The 6,776-nt window shown below is 30.3% G+C and overlaps 2 pseudogenes; one reads left to right on the top strand and one right to left on the bottom strand.

The window, feature by feature from the left end:
• The first annotated feature begins 2,893 nt into the window (after positions 1-2,893).
• Positions 2,894-3,335, top strand: LOC107017172 (annotated as a pseudogene).
• Positions 3,336-3,549: 214 nt separating this feature from the next.
• Positions 3,550-6,776, bottom strand: part of LOC107017512 — a 7,163-nt pseudogene continuing 3,936 nt past the window's right edge.

The raw sequence follows: 6,776 nt of genomic DNA, 5'->3' as shown, positions 1-6,776 counted from the left end.
AGATGGACTTAATGGAATGAATCCTAAAGATTAAGATTAAGATTCAGATCTAAAAATCAAACACACTTACTGAGCTGAATCAGAATGATTAAGATTCAGATCCCCATTAAATGCAAATAAATGAGGCCTAAGATTCTTTATTAAATAGTCAAATAGATAATTAGATTGGAGTTGACTGTCTGGAAAATTTGGAACTCACCTCTATCTTACTTTCCATTTTCTATATTTGGAGAGTAATATAGAGAATGAACTCTCTAAGACCATTTCTAACCCACCTCTATTTTACTCTCCATTCTCTATATTTGAAGAGTAAAATAGAGAATGGGCACTCCAACCCACCTCTAAATCACCCTCTATTCTCCATTTATAGAGAGGTGAATAGTGGTTCTCCAAATTTGGAGAACTACTATTCATACTCTCTATTTCACTTTTTCATTATTATATTGTTATTTCTATTACTTTTAATTAACATATTGTTTTATATATAATTTCATTATTAATATCTAATATTCACAATTCTTTTTTTAATGTAATATAATATTTTAATAAATGTTTTTCAATATATACTATTTTAATTTCAAATTAATAGTATTTTAATTTTTTTTCATCATCAATAAAATTTTATTTTATTATTAATTTTCATTTTAAAGAATACAAAAAATTAAAATGGCACGATGAGAATTTTAATTTGAAAATACAATACATGATATGATAATTTAAATACAAGACAACAATATTATACATAACATATATTTAAATACAAGACAACAACAAAACACATAACATAATAATTTAAAAACAAGATAAAATACAATGCATAACATAATAATTAATTGATCACAATAATAATTTAGTAATTCGGTAGGTCGTTTTATTCGGAAAAAATTAGGATATGATTTCGAAAATTGTTGCGATTGTGGTTGTGACTGCAGTTGTGATTGATGATTTTTTTTTTCAAGTATTCGTTATTGTTCTCGTTGTATGTAATCACGAACATTTGGATCACTGATAGTTTCTCAATGCACCAATTCAAGATGTTGAAGAGGCTCCAACTCCAACTATAGAAGTGGTAGTAGATGAAAATCTCCGGTTTGAACAATTTTTAGCTAGACATAAAAAAATTAAGGACAAAAATGATCAATTTTATCTCCGTAATCCATTATAGATCATTTATGGGAGCAACGTAACGATTTAGAAAATTGAGTGTTTATGTAATTGCATGTCACTTTTATTTGAATTCGCCCCCCTAATTTATGTATTAATATTTTCTTGCAATTTATGTTATTTAAAAATTTAAGATAAAATATAATTTTATATCACATTAAATATTATATAAGATAATTATTTGGGAAAAAAAATAAAGGATTTATATTATGAAATAAGAAAATAAGAATGAACTAAAAATAATAATATAATATTTAGGAGAGAAAAAAAAATTTAGCGATAAAATAGAGAATTGGGTTGGAGTTGGTTGTCTGAAAAAATAGAGAACTATATATGTGTAGAGTAAAATAGAGGATTGGGTTGGAGATGACCTAACCATCCTCCATTTCACTAGTTATTCTCCAGTTATTTGGAGAACTAATATTCAAACTCTCTGTTTCACTTTTTCGTTATTATTTTTATTATATCAAATTAACATATTATTTTCTATATAAGACCATTAATTAAATATATAATATTAATAATTCTTTTTAAATGTAATATAATATTTGAAAATATATTATTTAATATATATTACTTTCATCTCGAATTAACAATTTTTGATTTTTTATAAATTTTCGTCACTTTAACATAGTTTAATTTTTTATTATTAATTTTCATTATAAAAAATACACAAAATTAAATGGTCTCCAATTATCCAAACTATTTGTGATCCACATTACCAAAAGAAGAAATATTTCACAATTAAACAAGAATCATGCCGAAAAAATGTTGAAAGTGCATTCAGAGTTTGATATCACATTTCGCAATCATTGCAGGGCAACTACGTTTTTGTAGAATGAAAGTGCATCATGATATAATGACTACATGTATTATACTACACAACATGATAATCGAGGATGAACATGATCTTAATGCACCAATTCAAGATGTTGTAGAGGCTCCAACTGCAACAACATAAGCGGTAGTATATGAAAATTTATGATTTCTAGACATAAAAAACTAAAGACAAAAATACTCATTTTAAACTCCGTAATGCATTAATAGAACATTTGTGATAGCAACATAATAATTTGGAAAGTTAAGTATTTATGTAATGTTTATTTAATTTTATTTCATTGATGATTTCATTTTTATTTGAATTTTCCTTAATTTGTATATTATATAACACTTGCTTATAATTTTATGTTATTTAGAAGTTTAGAGTAAAATATAATTTTGTATTAAATAAATAAAGAATTTTAAAAAATAAAATTTATTTCACATAAAAATTATATAAATTGATTATTTGGAAAAAATAAAAAAAAATCTATACTATAAAATAAAATAAAAAAAAACTAAAAATAATACTATAATATTGAAGATAGAGAATGAATTTTTTTAGAGAGTAAAATAAAAAATTGAGTTTAGAGTAAATTGTCTGAAAAAATAAAAAACTCTATATTTAAAAAGTAAAATAAAGTATAAGGTTGGAGATGTCCTAAACAATATACAACGCAACAACCATCCAAACAAGGTGTTATGAAAATTAGAGAGGGCAGAAGCACATGAATCATTATCCGTGTCACCTATCTGAAACCAAATAATCACCGTTCATTTGTACACAATCAACTGTTAATATTCGTGCAACCAATAATTTTTCCACTAAATTTCAATTTCTCCCTCCACTTTACTCCAATCTCTCTCCATATATACACATCTCTCATCCTATAACACAATCTTTATTAACACACAACTTTTCTCTCGAGCTTTCTCTCTCTAGACTAGAAGATCTAAAGCAATGGCAAGAACAAAGCAAACAGCAAGAAAATCCACTGGAGGAAAGTCACCAAGGAAGCAGATGGCTACCAAAGCTGCAAGGAAGTCAACGCCGGCGACTGGAAGAGTGAAGAAGCCTCACCATTTCCGTCCAAGAACAGTGGATCTTCATGAGATCCATAAGTATCAGAAGAGCACTCAGCTTTCAAAGATTGGTTAGACAAATTGCACAGGATTTTAAGACAGATTTGAGGTTCCAGAGCAGTGTTGTTGCTGCAGTTCAAGAGGCTGCTGAGGCGTACTTGGTAGGTCTCTTTGAGGATACTAATTTGTGTGCAATTCATGCTAAAAGAGTTACAATTATTCCTAAGGATATGCAATTGGATAGACATATTAGAGGTGAAAGGGCTTAATGTATTACTTTTTCTATTTTACCTTTGTGCTGAAAGTGATATGTAGTAGCCAGTTGGTTCAGTAAGTTTTTGCTTGAAATGTAATGAAAAGTTTGATTTGTTTTAAAAAATGAAGCATCTATAGCCAATGTGTATCTATGGTATTGAAGAAATCTGCTTCTGAAATCGTCCCTAGCTCGTCTAGAATGATAATCTAATTGTCTAGATGTCAGCATTATAATACTGACTTATATTTCAAAATGACATTATTGTGCTTTTACAGAACAAGTGATCAATTGCTCCTGTATCACTTCATCAGCAGTAAGATCTACATCTGCCTCTTTATGCAAAAATGTAACATCTTTATCTACAATCCCACAAGGTACGATATGCTTAAAGTAGTTTAAGTCAGTATCCATGTTGAATACTAATCCATGAGATGTGATCCCGGATCTTTCTGTCCTCAACCCAAACCCTAGTTTCACATTTTTGTCCAGACTGTGCTTTCACACCATACATAGATGCCAATTCAATCATGGTTAGCTCAAGATTCTCAACATACTTTCTATCCCCTAAACCAATATCTCTCAACAAAATTATGGGATACAAGATTGCTTGGTGAGGACCATGAGAAGTAATGTCACCTCCTCTTTGTGTATAGTGAAGTTGTGCCCCCATAGACTTGGGATCTGAATGAGGAATGAGTAGATTATGAATTGTTTCCCTTTCGCCAACTATATATGTCGGTGGGTATTGTAGAGATTATGAGATATTAAGAGCTTTTCTATCAGATGTTAGTTTGTGTTGCAGCTTTAGCGCCTCTAGGTAATTGACTGTGCCCATCTTCCAAACTTGAAGCAACGCTTCATTTGCCTGAAAACCACAGAACAATCAATCATTTGGTTGAAGTGAAAAATGTCGAACCTAAACAAATCGAGCAAAATACATATGTAATGCTTCCAACTCCCCTCTATTCCAAATTCAACCACCTTTTTAGTGAATATCCTGAAAGAAAAGAAATCTGTTTGACTTTAACATTTGGATATAGATTATACAAGGAATGAGAACCAAATCCTATTGTTTGTTTAAACTCATGAGATCCATTGGTACAAAGACAAATGTGAATGAGGAAAGGCCAGAGAACTTATGATTTTCTCCCAATGAATCCTTAATGGAAGTTTTATAAAAATAAAGAAAACTGAAATACTTATGTTCCTTACAAGCGTTTGCAATTTCTAGGTTAATAATTTTTCTATTCCCATCAAATTGCCTGACTAACTCTGTGGATAATATTAAATTTCATCATCATCATCTTTGGATTTTATGGTTAATGATCTGAAGAGAAGAGAGTGACAGATGTAGGGTTTAGAAAATCCAAAGTGAAGCACTCTATTGATCTTGAGGAACATATGAATGTGACGGTAATTGTCTCAGATCAACAATTAGGGATGAGTCAAAATTTAGAAACTAACTACATCAGAATTGGCTTAAAACCTTTGTTCTGCAAACAAACAAACAAAGTTGTTGATAGAGATGGAGAAAAATGTAAGTAAAAGACCAACAACTTAAATCCAAAGTATTCTGTTAGTCGGATAACTCAACAGAATGAGACCCAAACACACAACTCTGCAATCCCATTCTCCCAAATCAGAGCTGCAAAAGAACAAACATGATAAGACTAAACACTAAATTTGTTGGGTATGTAGCAAGAATTGATGGGAAATAGACGGAAAGAGAAGAACTTCAAAAGTTGAGAACTTGAAGAGTTGGGAACTTGAAAAGTCCTCTTATGCTTTAAGAAAAAGGCATTTGTCCCTCATCGGTCGTGGAAAGAGAAATAGGAGAGCTTAAATATAGAAACATCCTATTAGTTGTTAAAAGGGTTGGAAAGAGGGACCACCCTCGCGCCGTCGTCGCTTGTCTCGGCTTCGACATCGAAAAATGATTGAGAGATTATTTTTTGGACAAGGACAAAGTAAGTTTTAATTATTTAATTAATTATTTATTTAAAATAAAAGGCTCAAATATGCCATCGAACTTTCAAAAAGGGCTCATTTATGCCACTCGTTAAAATTTGGCTCATCTATGCCATTACTGTTCAAGAAAAGGCTCATTCATGCCATTATTTTAACAATGGTTTCACAAAACCATTTTTGACACGTGTCAAATTATAATTCGGTCACGTCATCAATTTTTTAAATAAAAAAAATAGTTAAAATTTTTTTTTTTCAGAATTATTATTATTTTTTATATAAAAAATTGATGATGTGCCCGAATTATAATTGGCCACATAATCAATTTTTTAAATAAAAAAATCAAAATTCTGAATAATATTGAACTAATTTTTTTTTATTTTTTTAATTAAAAAAATTGATGACGTGGCCAAATTATAATTTGTCACATGTCAAAAATGGTTTTGCAAAACCACTTTTAACAAATAATGGCATGGATGAGCCTTTCTTTAACGGTAATGACATAAATGAGTCAAAATTTTAACAGATGGCACAAATGAGCCTTTCTTGAAAAAATCAATGGCATATTTGAACCTTTTCCCTTTTGTTTAATTAATTAATTAAATGCTTTCAATTAATTAGTTGATAATAAAAACGTTTTTCAGTTATTTAATTGAAATTAACCGAAACATTTCAACATTTTAGTTGATTAACCCAATCCGACTCGGATCCGCGCGGGACCCGATTTATTTAAAAAGATATTTCGTCGTTTTGGAAATGACTATTCTGAAAGATTGCAACTTTCAGGAATAGTCAATACAATTTGAAAGGTTGCAAACTTTCATTAATGGTCGTGTCGATTCTGAAAGGGTTGCAGCCTTTTGGAACCTGTTCCACTTGCCTATAAGTACCATTAACTCTTCAGAGATTCCCCTTACGAATTTTTCTGATCTCTTTTTTTTCTTCTGCACAACAATTACTTCGTGTATTTTACTGATGTTGAGTGGTTCGCTGACACCAGAGTTTTTGGTATCTATAATCTAGTGATTGAAATCATTTTACCCTGGGAGGTCATTGATACACTCAAACTTACTTCTCAAATAAGAAGTAAAGCGGTCGTGTCAAGTAAATAACCGAACTAGTGAGGTTGGGATCGTTCCCACGAGGAAAATAGTTTAGACTTAACTTCAATCTATTATTATTATTGTTCAGTCAATTACTCCCTTGGAAAGCAAAAATGATAAAAGGGGGGTTTTCTATTTCTAAATAAATGAAAATAACTAGCGAAATTGAAAGAGACACTTAACAGCTTCAAATGTTGGAGTTTAATCAGTTAATGAAAGTAACTAGGGTTTACGTGTTCCCCACAGGTTCATAACTTGATAAGTCTAACTATAACAATTCTTTCCTAGTATCTTGCATGCAAAGTGATAAGTTATGTATTTCTAAATCCTTGGTCCGGCATCTAGAAAATTTCACTCCGCACCTTGGTCCGGCTACGTGTGTTGCT

Source organism: Solanum pennellii, chromosome 4 (genome assembly GCF_001406875.1).
Source record: "Solanum pennellii chromosome 4, SPENNV200".
Lineage (NCBI taxonomy): Eukaryota > Viridiplantae > Streptophyta > Magnoliopsida > Solanales > Solanaceae > Solanum > Solanum pennellii.
This window is presented reverse-complemented; position numbering and strand designations above follow the sequence as displayed.